The 22,798-nt window shown below is 44.7% G+C and overlaps 1 long non-coding RNA gene across 1 annotated transcript; it reads right to left on the bottom strand.

The window, feature by feature from the left end:
- Positions 1-605: 605 nt before the first annotated feature.
- On the bottom strand, positions 606-4,193 carry LOC146894707 (uncharacterized). Its single transcript, XR_015001889.2, has 2 exons — positions 3,677-4,193; positions 606-2,200 (listed from the first exon to the last, which is right to left on the bottom strand). It is a non-coding gene; the product is annotated as an uncharacterized LOC146894707 (long non-coding RNA).
- Between the last annotated feature and the right edge of the window lie 18,605 nt (positions 4,194-22,798).

Genomic DNA, 22,798 nt, shown 5'->3' with positions numbered 1-22,798 from the left:
TTTAACTACTGAGCTAGCTCGCCAGACCCTTAAATAAGTTTTCACATTTATTTATTTAGTATATACATCCATGTTTGTCACATGTCTGTGTGGGAGTCGGAGGACAACTTATGGGAGTTGGTTCACTCCTTCTACCATTTGGGTGTTGAAGATCAGACTCAAGTTGTGAGGTTTAACAAGAGTAAGGGTCTTTACCTACTGAGCCATCCCTCTCACCCCTTAAACATGCTTTTACCATGTGTTGCAACCCTGAACCCCAGTTATTTCAACTAGGAGTGATACTTAAGACCAGACAGTGTGCTGGCCAGAAAAAATATTATTTCATTTTTCTCTCTTAAGAATGTAAAGTCAGGCGGTGGTGGCACACACTTCTAATCCCAGTCCTCAGGAGGCAGAAGCAGGTGAATCTCTGTGAGTTAGAGGCCAGCCTGGTCTACAAAGTGAGTTCCAAGACAGCCAGAGCTGTAGTGTAGAGAAACCCTCTCAAAAAAAAAAAAACTGAAGTAATAAAAACATAAATTTTATAGTCATTGACTTGTAGGGAGCTAAACAAAACTTCCATGATCAATAAGGACATAATTTAAAGCCACACAGAAACCTGATACTTCTTTTGTTTGAAATGACTTTATTGTCACAATGATCACATTCCATATGAGCTTTTGGGAACAGACTTTTGCACCTTGCGGCTGGAAGCGCTTTGACCAGAAGTGATGCAATAGAAAACACTTTAGCATAGGACCCCACAGAAGCTCAACTCAAGAAAGGCTTGACATCCCTAATGAGAGGCAAGGGATGTTCCTGCTTTGCTTAGGCAGCGACCTCATCTCTGGGGTAGAGAATTGGAAGTTGATGCTATCCAGTGACATGTGTTACCAAGGGGGGACAAGGCAGGCACTAGCAACCGCTTCTTAAGTACGTCTTCCTTCAGGAAAAATACCCTCTATGTCATGATGCAGCTCCCTGAGATACACCCAGTGGGGAAACAGCCAGCACGATTATTATTGTGACCGGCATTTCTCTTCCTGGAAAAGAGAGAGAGAGAGAGAGAGAGAGAGAGAGAGAGAGAGAGAGAGAGAATATTTAAGACAGATAGTGGAGGTTACAAGGAAATTATCAAATAGTTGACAGGACATAAGTTCCAGGAGTCAAAGGCATAGCCCTCTGTAAGTTGGCTCAAAGACAGTAGGGGCCTAGAAGGAGGTCATATATACTCCCATACGAGCTCCAAGAAGAGATAGGCTAGTCCCAGCTCGGGACTCCCAGGCACTTCCCATCTGGAAGACAGAAGTGTGTCTTGCAGCAAAGCTCCATCTGCCCACCAGATGAACAGTACCTGTAAAAACATCCCACATCAAGCCTTGAGGAGTTAATGCCTCTCCCAGAGCCTACTGGGAAAATGATGCCAGGCCTGCCCTTCCCAAGCGGCCCAGAGACTCCCGCTTTGGAACAGGGAATGGGGAATCGGATGCCGCCTGCAGACATTCTGGGGCAGGTCCGAGGGAACAAGGTAGGCAATTAGAGAATAACAGCAATTCACAAATGAGTCAGTAGATATTGGCTAATTGTATAGTATTAGTTAGAGTCACAACTCCTAACCCTTGCCAGGGCCTCCGGAAGCCAGGCCTCCAAACAGACACAACTTCACTTGTTGCCATTCTGAGGAGCGTGGATTCCTTTCCTGGGTTTACAGAGGAAGGAAATGCAGCTCCCAGAGGGTACATTTTCAAAGATCACAGGGCTGCCACCAAGCCTGCCACTTCATATCTGAGTGAAACAGAGCAACCTTCCAGATATCAGGGGTGGGTAAAGGGAAGCACGGCTCAAAGGGAGCAAGGAAGCAGCAGCGTCAGTCCTGATTCCTGGAACTGAGCTGCGGAGGACAGAAAAGCTCAGCGTGTGGAGTTGCTACAGGCGCCGTGAATATCTTTTTTAATAAGCACGCCAAAGCTTGACTTTCCAAAAATGCATGCCATGCCTTTGAGAGCGGGCCCCTTGGAAAGCCGTGCTCCCTCGGAGCTGCTCTTTGGCAATGGCCTTCAGGGCTCGAAGCGCACTCCTTTGAAAGCCTTCAGTTGTAGCAAATCTCCCTTTTCATCCTCTGAGCAGATCTGATTGTTGGGCAGGGTTCCAGGAGTCATTGCAGATTTGGGTGAGTCATCAAACTGGGTTGTCTTCTTTGGGGTCCAGACGAGGTACGACCCTAAGGCAGAGGCCCAGTGAGAAACACCACGGGTTACTGGGAAATGAGTTGAGAGAAGAGCACCAGAGCCCCGGAGCAACTGGAATGATGAGACCCTGCAGGGCGAGGTGGGAAGGCCGTGGGCAAGATCTAAGGGTTCTCCATGCGGAGAGATGCGATCAGACTCAATCAGGGCCTAAGTGGAAACACACATGGTCCCATAAAGTGGCCTGGGAAGGATGCCACATTAATAAAAGGGAAAAAATGTAGAAGAATGTGTGAGTGAGAGGGAGCTGTTAAGAAAATGCAAGTGCCTATAAACTCCACTCTGCAGCCCCCCCCCCCCCCAACCCGCCCCAGCCCCAGCCGTGGCTCCAACTTGTTTTCATTAGGAGTTGAGAAAAGCATTAAGGAAACTAGGCTGCTCTGGAGGCCGTGGAGAACGGAGCTAGACTCTGGACTTCTGTCTAGGCTTGGCTGACCTTTCACATCCCTGCCTGACTACTCCATTCCACGAGTCTCCAGGTCAGAATGCCACTGAGCTGTGGTCCTTATTATACAGCCCATTTTTCAACCCTGCATGAGAAGACGAGATCAGAGTGGACTCGGTGGCAGCAAGGACCAGGATAGTCCTCCTCTGGGCCATTTGGAAACATGGTTTATGTGACAGGAATCAGTTCCCCTTCCATATCCCTAAATTGACCTTGGGTTCCAACTGTAGCCACAGGGCTAGCTCCCATATGGGACTTCATGAGAGTCAATAATCGGGAAGCAAGAATCCCCCACAGTTCAAAGGGAAGGAGGCGATGTAGCTTACACACTGGAGGGTCGTTCTCCCAGGTATGTAGTGTAGAAACACCAATGGGGGGGTGTTGGGGCAGTGGCTGATAATAATTACTAGACCAGCCCCTGGGAGGATTGGGGTTTACTGTGGAGATGGGAGATGGCCCTTAACCTTGGGGACAGCTGAGCTCCACAGGCAGGCAGGCAGGACATGCCTCGCTGAACTAGACGGTATTCACTAGCATAAATATTTTCCACAAGCGTATGACTGTGGGGCACACTTGCTAGAAGACTACTGTCATAACCCAAGAAGCTCTAAAAGTACTACCTCAAGGCTCCTGAACACTGACTTTGCTTTTATTTCTGGGTCTGGCCAACATGTGTGAAAATAGAGGCCTTGGGCTCTTGGTCCCTGGGGTCCTTTCCAATGGGAAACATTTATGTTACGAGATGATGCTGAAACGTTTCGTCTCCCCAGCTGCTGGGGGCTCTGGTTAGATGGAGACCCAAGTTGAGCATCTTTGCTAAGGCGTCTGTGCCGAGACTCAAGGAACAGGAAGCAGCTGAGTGGACTCCAGTTAATACTGCAATCTGAACAACCCTGAAAGAGGGCTCAGCTGGGGGACCTGACAGGGTCTGCATTGTTCAGCCGACAGCTGAGAGCAGCTGCAGGCCTCCCCTGGGTCTCCTTGGGCACTGGGGATTGTGACTAACCTTCAACCCAGGCGTCCAGACTTCCGGAAGAGATCAGCCAAGTGCCAGTCTGTCTGGAGTGTAACTGACTTGGGCAATAATCGCTGGCTGGTGACAGTCAAGGACACAGGACATTGGGAGCTCCTCTTCTTACCTAAAGAAGGTCCCAGTGACATGCTGCTGAAAGGGAAAGGAGCCAGGATCATGTTTAGGGGGAGTTGAGGCACAGGGTTCTCCTGGCCTCTTCCGAGGAGCTGACTTCCTGCTTCAGCTCCAGACGGCGTCGATTGCACAACAGCAAAGCACTGCCCTTCGAGTGGGAAAACTCTCTTTTCCCAAGAGGAAACTGAATCAAAGGATCACGCTTCGGATCCAGAAGTGACTCCAAAGGCTGTCCAGCTTATCAGCTTCAACTCCTTCGTCACTTACAATGAAGGGAAAAGCGACAGCTCAGAGGAACTCGGATTCCCACAGTAGCACAGTGAGCAAGGGGCAAAGTGGGTTCTAGGTGCAGTCTCCTGACTCACAACCCCAGGCTTTTCCCACCACAGTGACTCTCAGATCCACAGTACCCGCTTGCCTCTTGCTTCCCATCTCGTTTGCACGCTGATCACTTCCTGCGGAAATGCCCTTACTATATATGGTTGAACCATTCTTGCTCTTTGGTCAGTCAGATGGAGTAAACCACTCCAAGCCATCACACGTGTTTAGTAGCAGGCCCAGAACTTAAAGCCTGGGTCTCCAGACTTAGAGAACGGTTGTCAGTCCACTCCACGTAAGGCTACTTAGCTCAGCTGTCGAGAGGACAGCACGGAGGGGGAGAAAGGACAAAGGGCAAGCATGGGGGAGCACAGTTGGAACGACCATATTTTCTTTTGCTAAATGGGGCTAAAAGTTCTGTAGGATCCTAGGGAGAAAGAACTAAGGTAGATGTACTTTGCATCCAGAAAAAAGGTGGCTAAATCTCAACTGTTATAGTTGTTGAAAGTGTAAAGAGATAGGTTGGGCTTGGAGGCTGGATAGAGACTCGGCTGGGAAGTTCAGCAACAGAGAAATCCCCACGTCCTCTTTGATGTGTTCACACTTGACAATGGAACCTGAGAGAAGCAGGGTGAGACCCAAGGCCCAGGGTGGAGCTCGGATTCGTAGTGAGGAGTCTTTGCTATGAGGATTTCCGGTCTCTGGTTCTACTTTAAGAGTCCTGATCTTTCCGGGAGGGTGCCCCTCATAGCACACGACGACGGAACAAAGTCCCTCAGAACTGTCGAGGGGGCAACAGGAAAGAAGAATGAAGGTCAGCCATGAGGCCCATATCCTTCAACCAAAGTCACAGACAATAAGTCTCACGGCGTCCTCTCAGACTCCTGAAGGTTCTGCGTCCCTGAATTTGAGTCTAGGCTTGTGAGGGATACTGTGCCTCAGGCACTGGTGTAGCGGGTGTATCCTGAGGTATCTAGAAGGAGAAGGATTTAGGGAAGGAGACTTTTGTTGTGATCTAGCCCAGAGCGGCAGCTTTTCATAGGTAAGAGCTTGCTGTGCAGGCTGAGGTCATTTCTGGCAGGGCTCAGCACTCAGAGCAGATGCCAGCAGGTCTGTTTTAATATCTGCAGCAACCACATTCCTAAGCAGGGTGGGTAAAGCCTTTCTGGACAAGACTGCTTTCCATCAGAAACCATTCCAATTCACCCGGATCAGATATTTTAGAGAGAGTTGTATTTCTCTCTCTCTCTCTCTCTCTCTCTCTCTCTCTTTTAAAGGAGGAAAATAAAAATTCAAAGAATGATTAAAGGCCTTAAGCTGTACTAAGAACACAACTTCTATTTACTGCTAATCTTTGTGTAGTAAATTACTATAGTGTGTGTGTGTGTGTGTGTGTGTGTGTGTGTGTGTGTATGTGTGAACTGAGTCCAGGGCCTTGCACTTTCCATCCCTGAGCAGACTTTTCTGAAGCAGGTCCTCACTATGCAGCCCGGGTTGGTCTCAAGCTTGGAACTCTCAGAAGTTGTAGATGTTCAACAGTATCCCCTGCTTAACACATAGTGTTTTAGACAAAACCCAGATACTGTCAGTTCCTGTGCTCCAGGAGTCTAGGTGGAGCTTAGTTAGGTCCTCGGCCTTCGGATGTCTCACAAGACTGCAATCCAAGCTTTGTCTAGAGCTACTGCCAGCTCTCGGATCTCGGTTCGGGAAGGATCCACTTCTGAGGCTACCTGGTCATCTACAGAATTTGGTCTTTGCGAGACCTCAGCCCTTAACTTGCTGCTGATCAAGGCTGCCCTTGGTCCTGGCTACATGGGCAGCTCCACTCTGGAGGCTTGCTCCATTAGAATATTTGTATTGAGATTGGTGGAGGGAGGGAGAGAGACAGAGAGAGACAGAGAGTGAGAGACAGAAAGAGGTAGAGAGGGTCAGAGACAGAAAGAAAAACACAGAGAGATAGGGACACACCGACAGAGAGACAGAAAGACACAGAGAGAAATGACAACAGGGAGACAGAGACAGAAAGACAGAGAGACAAAGGGGTGGAAGTTAGAGTTATACATTGCCTGATGATGGACACCATACTCCATTGTCTTTGTTATTGCTGGCAGTTAAGTTGAAGGTGCTTCTCGCTACTCACACTCAAGGGGAGGGGTTACACAAAGGCGTAAATGCCCAGAGAGAGACTGTCAAGGACTGTTTAAGAGGCTACCTGCTCCCTGGGCTCTCAGTAACTGGCAGTCCGTATTAATGACAGTTAAATAGTAGTATATGAATAGTAATAATGATAGGGGGAAATGCCATATACTGATCACTTACAGTGTCAGACTGTATGCATACACATATAGATACATATAAACATATGTATGTGCACACGTATATGCATATTCTAACCCTGTCATGTACATGTATCACGATTATCCTCTTTTATGAAGAGGAATCTTATTGCCGAGTTGCCTGTGCTTCAACTCGTCAGACATCAAAGGATTCTGCCAGATGGATGGCCAAGGAACCTGGAAAGTGCCATCATAGCTCTGCTGCCTGGGCTTCTCAGAAGGCGTCTCCCAGCCGTAGACCTGGGAGAAACACCATATGGAACAGCGGCAGAGCCTGAAAAAGGGGTGCAAGGGATGAAAGTGACACGATCCCTTGCTCTTGAGGAGCCCTTGAGGCTTAAGTGGGGACCCAGCCCCAAGAAGACGTCCTGGCACTTGCTAGGCCAGCAGCAAGTGCAAGGCGAACAGCTGTTCCGAAGTGCTCTGAGAGGAGCCAGGAAGCCGGTGGCTGTTTAGATTAGTTTTCTAATTGGCCGAGTGTTAGCAAAGCCTCTTGTGTATACAATGGGGATAGTTAATCTTGTCTATTTGTATATCCACTCACGTTCTGTCACTCCCTGATCGTAGCTGTCTGCCTCTCACTGTCTGGTTTCCACTAAGGGAGGGCGTCAGTCCGTGTGCCTCTGACTTTCTTCATGGTGTTCCTAGCCCCAGTGGGCCGCAAAAGGAACGCTAGAAGGAGGAGGATGCCTCAACCACCCTCCAAACCCGCCTAATTATGGCCGACCAAGCCCTTCTCTCATCTCCAGAGGTCTGCTTTCTTACAGTGGCCCTCCCGCCAGCACACCCATTCCCATCACTGGAACCCATACAATTTACACAAAGTAGCCCTTCTTGCCACCTTGTAGCTTCAGGACAAACCTCAAAACTAGGCTCTGTTCTTCCAAATGATAAACCCAAATGAAGAGTTGGCTTGTCCAGCATTGCTTAGCTAGTAAGCCGCTGCTAAGCCAAAATTTGAAGGCAGGCCCTGCGTTTGCTCTCCTGCACTGACTGCTTGTCATGCTGTTGCACTGACAGTTCGGTCAGGTCTGCTCTGCTTTTCTCTTCCCAGCATGCTTCATGAGATTTCCATGCAGGCTTCTCTTCACTGCCACGCCAATCCAGCCTCCTGATGACCTGTCCTTTCCAGCACTTCAGTGCTGGTCTAGAGCCAATCTCAACCCCATGGAAGGTTTCAGGGAATGAGGGCAGATTCCCTGACTTCCCAGATACCCCAGGTGGGGTTGTTTCCTCTCTAATTAGACTGGAGACAACTTTAGGACAGGAGGCACAGTGTAAACGTCTTCCATCACACTCCAACCGCTGGGTCAGAGGGAAGGTGTGTGGCTTAGTGGGTAATAATGAGGGGGAAGGTGAAGGCAAGACTGGGAGCATGCAGAGATATGTGGATCCTCTATCTGGGGGACCTCCTGTCTGTATTATTCTTTACTTTTCTTAGCTGTCTTCCTAGACACTCCCTTCTCTCAAAGCCTCTTGGCCTTCATGTGGCCTCCATGGTCTTCTTCCCCTTCTTAACCCGAACCTTCTGGTCAGAACGCTTCTCAGTAATCGCTCTGGTCTCAGACGGTCAGGGGTGCACTCACATCCAGTTTTGAAGGTAGAAAGAATTCTTGTATTTGGGAGCTCCTGTAACAATGACTCGGAAAAGATCTACTGCTTGATAATGTTCCACAATAGGATCTGAGGTGAGCAGATTTGTATGCTGAGAATAGCCTTAGGAGCATTACAAAGAGAAGCCCAGGCAAAGGAGACGAAAAGGAAGCTAAGGAGGTTTCTGTGTTCCCAGTCTCTACTGGCTTCGTGTCTAAGTAGGGTTCAAAGGATCAAGCTCTTTCCGTGTGCCACTCTATTAAGAGCTCTACAGAAACAATCATGTTTAGCTTTCAAGCCAGTTCCATAAAGTGGTATTTACTTTATCCCTATCAGAAACTAAGGCTCATCGAGATGAAGCAGGTTAAAGGTTACACATCAGGAGTAAGACACGAAGACACAGCTCTGGGGTAGAGTATCTGTCTAGCAGTGGTGCAGCCCTGACTACTGTTTTTGCTTTTGAGATTCTCTTGTTATGTAGCCTAGACTGACCACAAATTCACGATCCTCCTGCTTCTGCCCCCCAAGCCTCAAAAGTGCTAGGATTACAGGCATGACTCATCCATGTCTTGATAAAGGCCCAGATTTGATCCTTTTCATTGGGAAGAAGGAGGAGGAAGATCAGAAGGAGAAATAAAATTTAAAAATTCAGCATTTAGAATCAAGATTTGCTTTCAGACTGATCTGAACCAAAACTTTTATTTTTAATCTCTGATGTCAATGGATATGCTTTCTCTCTCTCTCTCTCTCTCTCTCTCTCTCTCTCTCTCTCTCTCTCTCTCTCTCTTTCTCTCTTACACACACACACACACACACACACACACACACACACACACACACACACAAAGACAGACAGAGACAGAGACAGAGTATTGCTGAGAAAGTCCAATAAAAATGCCGTTGCTCCTTCCAGATGGGCCTGGGGTTAGAGGGAACAGTTCCCTCCCACTTTTCGAGGAGGGGTCCTGGGTCTGAGCTACTTTTCCCCTAACCTTTGCTTTGCAGCTTGCAGAAGTGGACAGCTGGCAGGAGAGCTGCATTTTTCAGGCCCCAGGCTGTGTCTCCTTATCTGGGAAGCCTTGATTTACTTTCCCTATCTAATCTCAGTCCCCGGCACTGGTGATGGATTTCACCTTCGGCACTGCACAGGGAGCCTTGCCAAGAGCACTCCCCACAACACACTGAGGAGGAGACAGCTTTGGCTTCAGTGCTGGGATCCACCCTTAACTTTCTGCTTCCCTCAGCTCAGGTGGAAAGAGGAGGACCTTGCTTTTTTAAATGCTTTGTTTATTCGTTGACAGCTTCATATATATAATGTATCTTGATCACATCCACTGCCATATCACCCCGCCTACTCCCCCAGGACACCCTCCAACACGTTTTCTTCGTGTTTGGAACCCTCCGAGTCCAGCTGGGGCTGCCCGCTGGAATGCTGACTGATCTGGTTTGCTTACTCTTGTGCAGTTGTGTGCAGGTAACCTTGGCTGCAGGGAGTTCATGAGTGGTGTGCCCTTTTCATGACCAGAAGACAGCTGGATGGTGGTGGCTCATGCCTTTAATCCCAGCACTTGGGAGACAGAGGCTGGCAGATCACTGTGAGTTCAAGACCAGCCTGGTCTACAAAGAGAACTCCAGGACAGTCAGGGCTCTATCTCAAAAAAAACAGAAATAAAAATAAGCAAACGAGCAAGCAAAAAGTTGTTCCATTTAGTGCTGTGCACCCGCGTCATGTACCCCAGCACTTTGAGCAGTTATGAGTCACTGTATTGACTCCTGCCCACTGCAGGAGGACACTTCTCGGGCCAAGATTGAGAACAGCACTAATCTATGGGTATAAGCATAAATATTAAGGAGGTGATTTGTCAACATACAGTCTTGTTTTTATGGATCGGAAAGGATGAGATAGAATATGGCTGCTTACTAACAATAAATAAGATCCCTTTTCCTGACCCACCTAGGCCTGTCTGTACTGAAGATGTGTCACGGAAACAAGAACACAAACAATAGTAGAATATATGGATCGCTCTCCTAATTGGGGGGACATTCATCTGTCTTTTCAAATTTCACCCTCACAACCAAAAAGAGCATCTTTGGTATTCTCATACAACAGATAAGGAAGCAGAGGCTCACCAGGGCTATGACACACGTTCACGGCAAGTGTTGACTTCTGCAACTTTTTCTCCATGGACACCTTTTGTCATTACAGACTGCATTTCCCACACAGCTTCTCACTTGGGTCACTCTGAAACAGAAATGCGGCTTAGATCAGAGCAGCTCTGTCCTTCAGCAGTGGGGACAGAAGCTGAGCCAGAAGGTATGTTCCATTCTCCCAGCTGTAAATGACACATCCTTATCAACCCTGTGCCTCTGATCCAAGGTTAAGGGATGCCATGGGAGAGGGGGCAGAAAGAATGAAAGAGCTGGAGGGTAAGGAGGGGCCCTGTGACGTGCTGTCTTCTGGTCACGACATGGGCACAGCATCCATGACGTCACTGCAGCTGTGGAGACCTGCCCACAACTGCACAAGAGTCCTGCGGCCTAAAGCTTAGGGCAGATTTGAGGTGGAAAGTCAGACCTAGCAAGGAGAAGAGGGCAAGTCAACTTCTCTGTGTCCTGGCAGGGAATCAGCTATGACAGTCTCTCACAACATCTGTACCTGTCATGCTCTAGGTGATACCTGGCCACTTGATATGAGCCCTCAAGAGAAAGGATGGTGTGTTGGATTCACTGAGGCTGCCTGTGAGCCACACATGGAGCTGGGGAGTTCAGTGGCTGTGTCTGGACTTCTAAGAGTTCATGAGAATTTTGTAAAGTGGGTGCCAAGGCTCAGAAATGGGAGGCAATTTATCTGCTGTGTTCTTCTTGACAAAGCTATAATTTAAACCCAGGCTAATTGTCCCTCAACGTCAGGAAACTAGAAAGGTTCCTTTTGTATGGCTAGCTTTCTGTTGTGCTGACAAATACCCAAGAAAAAACAACTTAAAAGGGAGCAATGGTTGATTTCCACTTGTGGTTTCAGAACCTAAGTCAATGGTTGATTGGATCCATTTTGTGTTAGGCCTGAGGAAAGGCAGAACAGTACAGTGGTCAGAGCATGGAGCCGAGGCTGCTCACCCCCATTGTACTCAGGAAGCAGGGAGAAGAAAGGACTGGGAGTAAGACACACCTTTCCAGTGTATAGCCCCTGTGACCTGCCTGCCCCAACTAAGCCCTACTTTCCGTCTTCTTCTGCCTGCCAATAATGCTATCATATAATGAATCCATTAAAGGATGAATTCATCATTTAGGTCAAATGTCTCAGAATCTACTCATTTTCCAAAATACCAGTAGCTGGCACCCAAGCCCCCAGTACACGTTCTTGTGAGGGATGTTCCATACCCAAAACACAGCACCTGTACCTGGAGTAGGGAGGAGGTAGGTGATTCCCTTCTGGAAGCCAAAGGAGCTCTTTGCAGGCTGTAGCTTCCCTCGGTAACTTATCCTGCCTAACCTGCCCTGCACGTGTGTAAAGATTCCGGCCTGGATGTAGGGGTGAGTACGCTTAGTCAAGGGGGTCAAACTACTCGTCAGAAAGAACTCCAACCCTCTCCTTGCTGGCTGCGCGTAATCTTGAAGACTGGGGTCTGTGTCCTATTCGCCTGTGAGTTATTGGTTGTTAACACTTTGCCTGACAAATAACAGGGGCTCAGTAAGTATAAACTATGGACTTGAACTGCAGAGACCTTAAGATTAAGGTATGGGAACTTTAAAGCCCTAGACGCTATGGCTTCAGACTAGTCGCACATAGGCAAATGCATAACTTGCTGGAAAACGGTGAGAAAGGGGGAAGTGGCTTCGTAGCTGGAAAGATTGCCCGTATCTGATTTAGGGTGCGCATTTGTCCTGGGCTTCTGGAGAGCTGGGCTCTCAGCCGTGTTGTTCACTGGGTGAGGGATCTTGTTCTTCAGGAGCCTGAGTTCGTACGAAAGCCTGAACCTGTAGTCTATGTACCTTTTCTTTCTTTCTTTCTTTCTTTCTTTCTTTCTTTCTTTCTTTCTTTCTTTCTTTCTTTCTTTCCTTTTTTTTTTTTTTTTTTTTTAAATTTCGAGACAGAGTTTCTCTGTGTAGCTTTGATGTCTGTCTTGGAACTCGCTCTGTAGACCAGGCTGGCCTCAGTCTCACAGAGATCAGCCTGTTTCTGCTTCCCAGGTGCTGGGATTAAAGGCATGTACCACCACTGCCGGGCTCTACCTTTCTTTTCAATGCCAAGATACTATGAGTTTAGTCTCTTTGTCCCCACCAATGGATTTCTGCAAGGCAGATGAAGGTTGTTTCTTTTTCTTTTCTTTGTTTTAACTGACAGGTTAAAAACTGCTCATATACCTGCATATAACATGTGTGTATATAACATGATGGTTTAATACATGTATATGTTACAGAATGGCTGGATCGAGGTATTCAGCAAACAGACCACCTCACACTGTTCTAGGGCCCCTGAAGTTTACTCTTGGAGCAGTAAATTTTCTGATGAACAAGAAGATACTGTTTTCATCACCACTGTGATTTCTTTTTTCTTTTTTTAATTGTTTTTATTGAGCTCTACATTTTTCTCTGCTCCCCTCCCTGCCTCCTCCCTCCCCTTCTATCTTCTCCCATGATCCCCACATTCCTGGTTTACTCAGGAGATCTTATCTTTTTCTACTTCCCATGTAGATTAGATCCATGTATGTCTCTCTTAGGGTCCTTTTTGTTGTCTAGGTTCTCTGGGATTGTGATTTGTAGGCTGTTTTCTTTGCTTTATGTTTAAAAACAACCTATGAGTGAGTATATGTGATAATTGTCTTTCTGTGTCTAGGTTACCTCACTCAAAATGATGCTTTCTAGCTCCAGCCATTTGCCTGCAAAATTCAAGGTGTCATTTTTTTCTGCTGTGTAGTACTCCATTGTGTAAATGTACCACATTTTCCTTATCCATTCTTTGGTCGAGGGGCATTTAGGTTGTTTCCAGGTTCTGGCTATGGCAAACAATGCTGATATGAACATAGTTGAGCACATGTCCTTGTGGCACGATTGAGCATCCTTTGGATATATACCCCAAAGAGGTATTGCTGGGCCCTGAGGTAGGTTGTTTTCCAATTTTCTGAGACATAGTCATACTGATTTCCAAAGTGGCTGTACCAGTTTACATTCCCACCAGCAATGGAATGTTCCTTTTACTCCACAACCTCTCCAGCATAAGTTGCCATCAGTATTTTTGATCTTGGCCATTCTTACAGGTGTAACATGGAATCTCAGAGTTGTTTTGATTTACATTTCTCTGATGGCTAAGGATGTTGAGCATTTCCTTAAGTGTCTTTCAGTCATTTTAGATTCCCCTGTTGAGAGTTCTCTGTTTAGGTCTGTACCCCAATTTTTATTGGATTATTTGTTCTTTTGGTGACCAATTTCTTGAGTTCTTTGTATACTTTGAAGATCAGACCTCTGTCTGATGTGGATTTGATGAAGATCTATTCCCATTCTGTAGGCTTTTGTTTTGTCTTGTTGACTATGTCCTTTGCTTTGCAGAATCTTCTCAATTTAAGGAGGTTCCATTTATTAATTGTTTCTCTCAGTGTCTGTGCTACTGGGGTTATATTTAGGAAGTTGTCTCTTGTGCCAATGTATTCAAGTATACTTCCCACTTTCTATTCTGTGAGGTTCAGTGAGGTTCAATTTTATGTTGAGGTCTTTGATCTATTTGGATTTGAGTTTTGTGCATGGTGATAGATACGGATCTATTTTCATTCTTCTACATGTTGATATCCAGTTATGCCAGCACCATTTGTTAAATATGCTTTCTTTTTTCCGTTTTAGATTTTTTGCTTCTTTGTGCCTCCAGAACTGTGATGCCTCCAGAAGTTCCTTTATTGTACAGTTTTGGCTATCCTGGGTTTTTTTGCTTTTCCATATGAAGTTGAGTACTTTTCTTTCAAGGTCTGTGAAGAATTTTGTTGGGATTTTGATGGACATTGCATTGAATCTGTAGATTCCCTTTGGTAAAATTGTCATTTTTACTACGTTAATTCTACCTACCCAAGAGCATGGGAGATCTTTCCATTTTCTGATGTCTTCTTCAATTTCTTTCTTCAAAGATTTAAAGTTCTTGTCATACAGGTTGTCCACTTGTTTGGTCAGAGTTACTTCAAGACATTTTATTTTAGTTGTGGCTATTGTAAAGGGTGATGTTTCTCTGATTTCTTTTTCAGTCCATTTACCATCTGTATAAAGGAGGGCTACTGAGGTTTTTGAGTTAATCTTGTCTCCTGCTACATTACTGAAAGTGTTTATGAGTTGTAGAAGATCCTTGGTAGAATTTTTGGGGTCCCTTATGTAAACTATCATATCATCAGCAAATAGTGAGTTTGACTTCTTTTCCAATTTATATCCCCTTGATCTCCTTTTGTTGTTTTATTGCTCTAGCTAGAACCTCAAGTACTATATTGAATAGATATGGAGAGAGTGGACAGCCTTGTCTTGTTCCTGATTTCAATGGGATTGCTTTGAGTTTCTCTCCATTTAGTTTGATGTTGGCTGTTGGCCTGCTGTATATTGCCTTTAGTATGTTTTGGTATATTCCTTGTACCCCTGCTCTCTCTAACACCTTTATCATGAAGGGATGTTGTATTTTTTGAAGGCTTTTTCAGCATCTAATGAGATGATTATGTGTTTTTTTTTCCAGTTTGTTTAGATGGTAGATTACATTGACAGACTTTCATATGTTGAATCATCCTGACATCCCTGGGATGAAGCCTACTTGGTTGTGGTGGATGATTTTTCTGATGTGTTCTTGGATCAGTTTGCCAGTATTTTATTGAGTATTTTTGCATTGATATTCATTAGTGAGACTGGTCTGTAATTCTCTTTCTTAACAATGTCTTTGTATAGTTTGGGTATCAGGGTAATTGTAGCCTCGTAGAAAGAGTTTGGCAATGTTCTTTCTGTTTCTATTGTGTGGACCAATTTGAGGAATAGTGGTATTAGTTCTTTTTTGAAAATCTTGTAGAATTCTGCTCTGAAACCATCTGGTCCTGTTTTTTTTTGGAGGGAGGGATTGGGAGACTTTTAATGACTGTTTCTATTTCTTTATCAGTTATAGATATAATTAATTTGCTTATCTGGTTTTGATTTAATTTTGGTAAGTGATATTTACCCAGAAAGTTGTCCATTTCCTTTAAGTTTTCCAATTTTGTGGAGTACAGGTTTTCGAAGTATGACCTGACAATTCTCTGGATTTCCTCCGTGTCTGTTGTTATTTCCCCCTTTTTGTTTCTGATTTTGTTAGTTTGGATATTCTCTCTCTCTCTCTCTCTCTGCCTTTTGATTAGTTTGGCTGAAGATTTGTCTATTTTGTTGATTTTCTTGAAGAACTCTTTGTTTCCTTGATTCTTTATATTGGTTTTTTTCGTTGTTGTTGTTGTTTCTATTTTGTTGCTTTCAACTCTCAATTTGATTTGTCCTCTTGGGTGAGTTTGTTTCTTTTTGTTCTATAGTTTTCAGGTGTTCTGTTAACTCACTAGTGTGGGATTTTTCCAGTTTCTTTATATAGGCATTTAGTGCTATGAACTTTCCTCTTACACTGCTTTCACTGTGTCCCATAAATTTAGGTATGTTGTTTAGTCATTTTTGTTAAATTTAGAACGTCTTTAATTTCTTCCTTTATTTCTTCCTTGACCCATTGGTGATTCAGGTGAGCATTGTTTAATTTCCATGTGTTTGTGGGCTTCCTGAAATTAGTGTTGCTGTTGAGTTCTTATTTTAAGCCTTGATAATCTGATAAGATACAGCCCCTTTGGATGTCAATGTGGCAATTTCTCAGAAAATTAGGAAACAACTTTCCTCAAGACCCAGTAATAACCACTTTTGCGTATATATCCAAAGGATGCTCAATCGTGCCACAAGGACATGTGCTCAATTATGTTCATATCAGCATTGTTTGTCATAGTCAGAACCTGGAAACAACCTAAATGTCCCTTGGCCAAAAAAATGGATAAGGAAAATGTGGTACAATTACACAATGGAGTACTACACAGCAGAAAAAAATAATGACATCTTGAATTTTGCAGGCAAATGGCTGGAGCTAGAAAACATCATTTTGAGTAAGGTAACCTAGACCCAGAAAGACAATTATCACATGTATTCACTCATAGGTGGTTTTTAAACATAAAGAAAAAAAACAGCCTACAAACCACCATCCCAGAGAATCTAGACAACAATGAGGACCCTAAGAGAAACATACATGGATCTAATCTACATGGAAAGTAGAAAATAGAAAAAGACAAGATCTCCTGAGTAAATTGGGAGCATGGGGACCTTGGGGGAGGGTTGAGGGAGAAGGGAGAGGTAGGGAGGGGAGCAGAGGAAAATGTAGAGTTCAATAAAAGTCAATAATAAAAAAAGATACAGGGTTACTCCAATTTTTTTGTATCTGTTGAGGTTTACTTTGTTATGTAGTATGTAGTCAATTTTTGAGAAGGTTCCACGAGGTACTAAGAAGAAGGTATATTCTTTTATGTTTGGATCAAATGTTCTATAAATGTCTGTTAAGTCCATTTGAGTCATGACAACTGTTAGTTTCCTTATCTCTCTGTTAAGTTTCTATCTGGCAGACCTGTCTAGTGGTGAGAGTGGGGTGTTGAAGTCTCCCACTATTAGTGTGTTGTATTTAAAGTGTAATTCAAGCTTTAGTAGTGTTTCTTCTACATATGAGTGTGCCCATGTATTTGGGGTATAGAGTTCAGTATTGAGATTTCCTCTTTATAGATTTTTTTGTGTGATAATATGAAATGTCCTTCTTTGTCCCTTTTGACTGATTTTAGTTCAAAGTCTATGTTGTTAGATATTAGGATAGTTATACCAGCTTGTTTTTTAGGTCCATTTGATTGGGAATTTTTTCCCAACCCTTTACTCTGAGGCGATGTCTGTCTTTGAGGTTTAGATGTGTTTCTTGTATGCAACAAAGGATGGATTCTGTTTTCATATCCAATCTGTTAGCCGGTGTCTTTTTATAGGTGAGTTGAGTCCATTTATATTAAGGTATATTGATGACCAGTGATTGCTAGTTCCTGTTATTTTAGTTTTCATTGTTGGTGATGTTATTGTATGCATTTTTCCCTTCTTTGGGATTTGCTGCTGTGAGCTCATCTATTGTCTATGGCTTTTTGAATGTAGCTAACTTCCTTGGGTTGAAATTTTCTTTCTAGTACTTTGTGAAGGGCTGGGTTTGTGGCTAGGTATTGGTAAAGTCTGGTTTTTCATAGAATATCTTGCTTTGTCCATCTATGGTTTTGAAAGTTTTGCTGAGTATAGTAGTCTGGGCTGGCATCCATGGTCTCTTAATGTCTGCATAATGTTTGACCAGGACCTTCTGGCTTTCACTGTTTCCATTGAAAAGTCAGGAGTAATTATGATAGGTCTGCCTTTATATGTTACTTGGCCTTTTTCCTTTGCAGCTCTTAGTATTTTTTCTTTATTCTGTGTGCTTACTGTTTTGATTATTATGTGCTGAGGAGACTTTTTTTTGGCCCAGTTTATTTTGTGTTCTGTAAGCTTCTTGTATCTTCATATGCATATCTTTTGGGGGGGGGTTGGGAAAGTTTTCTTCTATGATTTGTTGAATATATTTTCTGTGCTTTTGAGTTGGACTTCTCCTTCTTCTATCCCTATTATTCTTAGGGTTGGTCTTTTCATGGTGTCCCATATTTCCTGGATATTTTGTGTTAAGCTTTTGTTAGATTTAGTGTTTTCTTTGACTGATGAGTCTATTTCCTTTATCGTATCGTCAATGCTTGAGATTCTCTCTTCCATGTCTTGTATTCTGCTCTTTAAGCTTCCATTTGTGGTTCCTGATCATTTCCCATATTTTCCATTTCCAGAATTCCTTCAGTTTATGTTTTCTTTATTGTCTCTATTTCAGTTCTCAAGTCTTGAATTGTTTCTTTCATCTGTTTAATTGACTTTTCTTTCTTTTTTCTTTAATGGATTTGTTGATTTTTTTTCCATTTATTTGTTTGTCTTTTCCTCCATTTCTTTGAAAGAATTTTTCATTTCCTCTTTAAGGGCCTCAAACATTCCCCTAAAGTTATTTTTTAAGTCATTTTCTTCTGCCTTATCTGTATTGGGGTATTCAAGACTTGCTGTTTAAGAGTCACTAGTTTTTGTTAGTGTCATATGGTGTTGGGTATGTTCTTAGCATCTCTACCCATCTTTTTCCCCCATTGATGTAGTTGGGGTCGTGTTTCTGGTAATCACTCTTTCAGGAACCAGTGGTTCCAAGCTTCAGATGATTGCTCCTTGTGGTGGAGTCAGGGTCAAGGTTCCAGTCACCCCAAGATCACTTGGCATTCCTGGAGTTTGTTTGGCACTCCCAGAGGTCACTCTGCAATCCCAGGGGTCATTCAGGCCTGCTCCCATGGAGGTTGCTTTCTTGGGTCTGCTCCAGCAGAAGTCACTGTACTTGGGCCTGCCCTGGCGAAGGTCATTAGCGTGGGCCTGCTCCAGTGGAGGCTGCTCACTCCAGCCTGGCCCCATAAAGGTCTCTGACCTGGGCCTGGTTCCGCGAAGGTTACTCACTAGGGCCTGCTCCCAAGGAGGTCCCTGGCTCAGGCCTGCTCCTGTGGAGGTCACTGGCTCCCATTACTGTTATGTAAAACATATCTCTTGAACATCTTCCTTCTGTCCTTCGATTGGCATTTCCTCTGCGCCCCCTGTCCCCAGTCAGTGTTAACCACCTTACTCCCTGTTTCTAGGACTTTGACTTTCCAAATATTTCACACAAAGGGGAGATCATGCTGTATTCACCTTCCTATACTTGGCGTCTACTAATCAACATACTGGTTTTCAGGTTCATTCAAGATTATTTCTTAAATTGGAAGTGAGGTTCAACTGCAGTAGGGTAAACGGGGTGGGGGCTGTCCTACCTGAAAGCCACGGATGAGCTACATAACCCTGGCCAAATCTTCACAGGCACAAGGGAATGGCTTGTTTTATGACTTCCCCATTTATAAGCCCAAGTCTCTTAGACAGTTAAGTACAGCCTGCAGTCTACGGAAGCAGCCCCTCCCAGAAGATGAACCAGGCCTGGAAAACCACTATTCTTGTGGGCTATTTTCAACTCCCCAGTGTGCTGGCCAGCTCCTACCCAGGCTTAATTTGCACTGCTAATCTGTTATGTCTTTCTTGGTAATTTAGCACTTTCAGACAGTTATGGTTAGATTCTGTTTATTTTTCTAAACCTCACGAAAACCCCATAATACAGCAAGAGAGAGCAAGCGAGCAGAGGGATGGGGAGGGGAGGGGAGCTTTTCTAAAATATAAACTCAAGACTTCAATGCTCTTCCCCATCTGCAGGACAGCTGTTGTGGAGCCCCATCCAACCCCAAAGTTCCAGCATTCTGTTTCAAGGCTCTCTTTCTGGCTCCTACCATCATTCCTTTGAGAGGATGTAGCCTTGAGATCAAGGCACGGAGAGCTGCCAATTACTGCCACCTGACATGAATCCTCATTGTCCTGACCATCTCCATCTTTACCATGGGGTCTAGATGTGGGCCATTCCTTCTCTTTACCCTGGATAATTATCATGGGAAGTGAGAGGCAGAAGAGAACTCACTGGGTGACATATTAAGAGGAGTTGGGGCGCTCACAGTCAACCGCTAACCCTATATTTTTGTTCAGTCCTTTGATCCCTGGGCCCTTGGAAGACTTCCTTGTCTGTAGGAGACCGCAATGTGTCTCTTTGCCCAGCTTTAGATAAGAGTGGTGAGAAGAAATAGGTGCCAGTGAATATCTGCTTGGCGAATTAATGGTAGCTTAGAGAACTGCCCAAGGTCTGAGCAAGACGTGGAAGAAAAAGTCGTCTTGGCTCACCTATGCCCTCATGTCTTTTGAGAAAAAGAAAGAGAGCCCAGAAGAAGCCTAAAAGAGGTTTGAAAATGAAAGGTTAGCTGCTGTCATCCAATTCAACCTTTTAATCTTTCAGTGGGTGACACAGGAAACAAGATGGTATTTACCTTCTTGATATCAGAGTCACATGGAGGACCACCTATCTTGGCTCTTTAATATTTTTTAATTTTATTTCATTGTTAATTATGTGCATGTACATGTATCTGTATGTGGGATTGTGCACATGAGTGCCAATGTCTGTGGAGACCAGGGCATCAGATCCCCTGGAACTGGAGTAACAGGTCATTGTGAGCTGCCTCATGTGGGTGCTGACAATTGACCTTGGTCCTCTGCAAGAACAGTAAGCATGTTTAATTGCTGAGCTAGCTCTCTAGCCCCCAGATTCTTTATTTTTTTTCTACACGTAATGTTATTAACTTTTTCACATTCACCTTAAAGTCATTAACTCAAGGAAAGCATTCATTACCTAGCCTTGTTCTGGGAACTAAAGAAGCAATCTAAACATACCCAGAGCCCAGTGTCATTTTGGCATTTTTCTAGTGGCCTCAAGTTGTCCCTCACTGAAACAGGAAGAGGGAATGAAGACAGCAAAGCCAGACCATGCCCTGGGAGAGCACCATGTGAAACTGGACTCGGGTTGTTTGTTATCTGGGTGCCCAGTCTTGCCTTCCCAGTAGTCTGTAGTCTTAACAATTTACGTAGACTTTAGCAGAAGTTTTCAGAACTTGTGTGATGATCTGGGACTAGAAAATGAACACACATTTCATTCCCTTTATTACAACTTGGGTGTCCCAAATGGGGCCCATCAATTCCAAATCCCAGTCTAGGATTTTCTAATGGAGTGTGTAGTTAGAGGAAAATTTAATCCACATGTATCTGACTCACCAATCTCTAAATCATTTTGAAGTTTGATTCTGGGAATGAGTTGATGTGTACTCTGTATTTTTTGTTTTGTTTTGTTTTAACATTTGGGTGGCTGCATCAGCCAAGGCTTGATAAGTAACAACCCTGAGAGAGAAGAGGAAGTTTCAAGTACAGGCCTGACCTGCAGGCCCCTCCCAAGGCCTTCCTGGGGACAGGAAGCCTGCCAGAACCTACACATGCAAACCTCTCCCCCCCCCCCCCCCCCCCCCCCCCCCCCCCCCGCTTCTTCTGTTTTTACTCCCGGGAGACTGGGCCCTGCTGAGGAAAATAACCCTGCCTAAAAGTTGGTGACACCACAGATTTTTGACATCTGTTCTTTATTGGTATCTCAAGGAGATACAGTGAGTCTAGCGTGTGATTCCTGTTTGTCACCCAAGGCTATTCTATTGCTTCACCAGAGCCTCTGCCTTATTCTTGTTGCTTCCTCACTCGAGGCATTCCCAAGATGGTGGTGCCCTAATAGTTCTCCAGAAAAATCTCAGCCTCTCGGCATTTTCTGGTGGAGCCAAATCTAAGGAATTGCCATTTCAGGCAGAAGTAATATGTCGTGCTACCCTACCTGGGGCCACCTTGCTCTGCTTTTGTTTGTTCTGTTTTCTAAATTAGACTCCATTCATTTCTCCTTAGCATATACATATATTGACGAGTCGTCCCAACTAAAAAACATCAAACGTCGTTTCCACTCCAGCCAGTTTACCTCTGAGCCAAGTTTCTTTCTCAAAGGAGTAACCCGCATTGTCTCCTTTCATCTTGTCTCCCTCCCCTCACAGTGGTTTGGCATGGGTTGGCACCGCCAACAACTGAAGTTACCAGAGAACAAATGTCAAAACTTTCTTAGGTCTTTGCATTCAACCCTGTTGGCTTTCCTTCCATCCTGACATGATACCTTTTCTGGACTGTTTCCCCCTGTTACTTTGGAGGATTCTTTTCAGTCTTCTTGTGCCTCCCCTTCTCTATTAGATCCATACACATTGGTTGGAATGTCTGACAGCTAACCCTGACTTTCCCACACTATTTTCTCTTCTCACATGACACATTTCTTTCTGTCTCAGCTATACCCTCAAGTCCGTAAACCCAGATCTGCACTCCTAGCCAGTGTCTCTCCTGACGTCCATCTTTAACAAGACTCACGGAGGCAGGACCCCTTCCACTGTCTAAACTCAGTCACATTAGCATACATGCTTCCATACACGTTCTGTGAAGATCTCATCTGAGAGAAGGGTATCAATATTTCCCCAGGTTCTCCCCTTCCCCCAGAATTCAGTCATTCACCATGTCTTGTTTGCTTGACTACAGAAGCATCCATCTGCTCTGCCCAGCCCCGACCCTGTCTCCTTCTTCAGGTTCTTGTTCTTGTCATTGCTCTGGTCTCTCGCCTGGTTCCCGTTTTCAATCCATTCTCTGTATAGCAGCCAGAGTGATAGTTCTCTAACACAAAACTCTCCCCTTGTTCCCTTACTTAAAATAATTCAGTGGCTTCTCATCACTCCCAGGAAAGAGGAAAATTCCTCAAAAACACCAGATAAAAATCCTTTCTGGCTCGGTCCCCATCTGATCTCTACATGTGCTTTTAAAGAGTTATGGTTCTTTTCGTACATTTGTTTACATAAGATGAGGGTAAATACGCTCACAATGACCATTTGCAGGCTACGGAGCCAGTAAAGCCAGCAGCTGCTCGGTCCAAGAAGTCAGAAGCCTCAAAACAAGAGTGACCAGTGATACTGCCCAAGGCCAAAGCTGGATCTTTAGAAGGCCTTGGAGAGTTGCCGATGGGAGTCCACGTTCAGACTGAAGGAGTTGGAGTCTGATTGGCGCAGGAGGGGGCAGTGGCAATAGATGCATCCTCTCAAGAAGATTTGAGTTTGAATATGCTGACAGGCTTTCTTCTGATAGT

The sequence above is a fragment of the Myodes glareolus genome, chromosome 4 (assembly GCF_982192425.1).
Source record: "Myodes glareolus chromosome 4, mMyoGla1.1, whole genome shotgun sequence".
Classification (NCBI taxonomy): Eukaryota; Metazoa; Chordata; class Mammalia; order Rodentia; family Cricetidae; genus Myodes; species Myodes glareolus.
Note: the sequence above shows the minus strand (reverse complement) of the source record. Positions and strands in the feature narration are given on the sequence as shown.